Source organism: Artibeus jamaicensis, unplaced genomic scaffold, assembly GCF_021234435.1.
Source record: "Artibeus jamaicensis isolate MK-2021 breed Jamaican fruit bat unplaced genomic scaffold, CSHL_Jam_final contig_465, whole genome shotgun sequence".
Classification (NCBI taxonomy): domain Eukaryota; kingdom Metazoa; phylum Chordata; class Mammalia; order Chiroptera; family Phyllostomidae; genus Artibeus; species Artibeus jamaicensis.
In genome coordinates this window covers 33,557,773-33,560,686 of record NW_026521843.1, presented here as the reverse complement: position 1 = coordinate 33,560,686, position 2,914 = coordinate 33,557,773, and the positions used below count along the sequence as shown (strand labels likewise).

General features: G+C 39.9%; 1 pseudogene; it reads right to left on the bottom strand.

Annotated features, from left to right (window-relative positions):
• Window positions 1–722: 722 nt before the first annotated feature.
• On the bottom strand, window positions 723–2,543 carry LOC119038251 (T-complex protein 1 subunit alpha-like; annotated as a pseudogene).
• Window positions 2,544–2,914: the final 371 nt, after the last annotated feature.

The following is a 2,914-nucleotide window of genomic DNA, read 5'->3' as shown; positions in this document are numbered from 1 at the left end:
ATAATTTTATTCCAAAATTCAGTTTTGTTTTGAACATTAGGATATGTACCAATACTCTCTAAACCTGCACTTTCATTTTAATAATCATAATAAAAACTTTACAACCACAGAACTACTTGTCATTACTGGGATGCTTCATCTTTATAAAGCCCCAAGTGTTTTACAGCCAATGATATAGCACCATAATTACAATGTTTTGAGGGATAAATAACTTACTAACAATTCTTTACAGCTCATTAGCATCTGGCAGGCTATTGTAGTGAGGATCTCTGGGACTGTGTAAACCAACTACCTCTTCTAACACATGAGACTGCAAAACTTCGGAGAAGTGGCTTAACCTACTAAGGTCTTATAGATGGCTAATTATAGTGTCAAGGCCAAAACTTATATTTCAAGTGTAAAAGATGGACTACAAATCTTCAGCTGCCTGCCATTCCTGTGCCTCTGTCTGCAGGAAATGATTTCAGGGAGAAGATCTGCCTAAAGTACAATCGCCTACGAGATGGAATCCATCACCCTGTCAACACAATGGGCTAGGGAGAGCCCTGGTCGGGCAAAGGCAGAATTTGGGAAGCTAAGAAGGTCCAGGACTCTGAGAAGTACTTAGAAAGTATATGACGCAGAGAATTGATGTTATTAAGGAGGTTAAAAAAGTTCCCCTGCACAATTGAAGTATATTTCAAAAATGAGCAATTATTTTAAAGATGGAAGGGAAGAACATGTCAGGAAGAAAGAATAATATGTTCAAAGACCCCTTTTCTTTTCTTCCAGACAGCCTGTTGTACTTTGATGTGTGCTACACAAAGACAGTCACATCTTAGAGTGTTATAAATAAGAGCAAAATCAGACCAGTTATCAAGGTCTCCTGAGTGAACAGCATCATCATAACCTCTGTGTTTATCATATTCGCTTCTGGATGTAATTTAATAAGATCATCAATTCAAAGAATGATAATTGTTGCAAATCTGTTGCAAATTTCCAACTCTTAACTTTAACTATGATTGGTTCAAACTCCTCTGCCTGTCTGTTGTCTCCAGGTTGGCCATCAATCAGATCAAGACCGATCCATTTTAGATTTTTATGTTCTGGGTTAACTTGAGCCTCATTATGAAAAGCTCTTAATTTTGCAAGTAGATGGGTGGAGCCTTGGGCAGCATTAACTGCCTGGGTATTAGGAATAACCAGAAGAGATCGTGCAAACTCTGCAATAGCAACCTGTTCCCGAGACCCCTGCTGGTTGCATAGTTTTTGAGGCATATGGAAGGGGCTGCTTCCATAGCAGCCCCACCTGGAACCACAGACTTGGGTTCCCAAAACTCTCTTTACCACAAAAGATCATCATGTATAGAGCGCTCCATCTCATCACAGGTGAAATCATTTGCCCCACCTAAGATAATCAATGCAGATATGTACAAGCCTTAGTGTTTTTTGATCATCATCACAAATTTTCTCCTGTACCACCTCTTTAGCTTTTGTCCTAACATTGAAGCTTTAAAAGTTTTGTCACTTTCCAAATTGGCCAGGGTGGACAGAATAGTTGCTCCAGAAATTTTAGCAATGCATTTAAGGGCTCCTTTTAAAAACTTTTCTAACTGCCATTACACCAGTCTGTACAAAATTGTTGAGACCCATATCATCAATTCCACCAATGATTAGAATAACCCTGGCTCCAGTTGCTAGGATCTCCCTGAGTCATTCCTTGGTGATATCTGCTTCTCTCTGTCTAATCTGGTCCAGTTTTTCAGGGTCTGTAATAACCACCTGTATACCAAGCATCAATTTTGTTTTCTGCAGGCTGAAGTCAAGGCAAGCAATTTTTGCATTACGTATTCTCTTGGGCATGCCCTGGGTCCCACCACACAGTAGAGTGCATAGCCACTGATGAGCATATTTGCCATATGACTTCTTGTGTGGGCTTTCAGAACATTAATAGAAATTGACTGAATAGCAAGGCTGGCCTCTTACATGTGTGTATTTTATAGCAAGTATAGCATATACTACCATGTTAGAGAATAAATCACCATTTATTTCAATGATTTTGGATGACCTCGATATCTTAGCAGCATTAATCAGGCAATCTCTTCCAAGTCCATCTGTGTTAATAGTTATATTTTCCCTGATATAACACACTGCTTCCTCACATGCAAATAGATAGCCCCTAATAACTGATGTGGGATGAATTTTCGGTTTGACTAGTTCATCCACATTTTTTAGAAGTTCTGCTGAGATAAAAACCATGAAGGAGGTTCCATCTCCCACTTCTTTGTCTTGCAGACCAGCTAGCTCACAAAGAACTTTAGCTGAAGGATGCTCTACCTCCAGTAACTTCAGGATGGCTGCACTATCATGAGTAATGGTTACATCACCAATATCACCCATCAACATTTTATCCAAGCCAACTGGTCCAGGAGAACTTTTTATAATATTGGCAATAACATTTACTACAGCCATTACTATGGCTGTAATAACTACAGCCATAATATTCTGTGAGCAGATTGTCTCCCCATGCTGCAGTCCCCGAACATGGACAAAATCCCCTCCATCTTTACTGCAGGGTACACCTTGGGTTTCACTCACCCCGCTTACAACTAGGCGGGGCAGCAGGCACTGCAGAGGCAGGTGGCAGCAATGGTGTGCAATCAGCCCAAGCTGTTCAGAGACTCTTAGGTGGGAGGAGAAAGAGAGGCTATTTCAGAGACTGAAAGATGGACATTACAGCTTCTAGAATAGTGTGAAGAGTAGGGCCACAGCTTCTAGTCCCTCTAAACAGAGCTAGGAAATATATTATGCACACTAATACATGAATACATACACATCTATATTTTTCTAACTCTATATATACTTTTTCCAATGTGTGTTCATACTAATACCTCAAATTCAAACATCACAAGGTTCATTTTAGCTTCCCACTTTC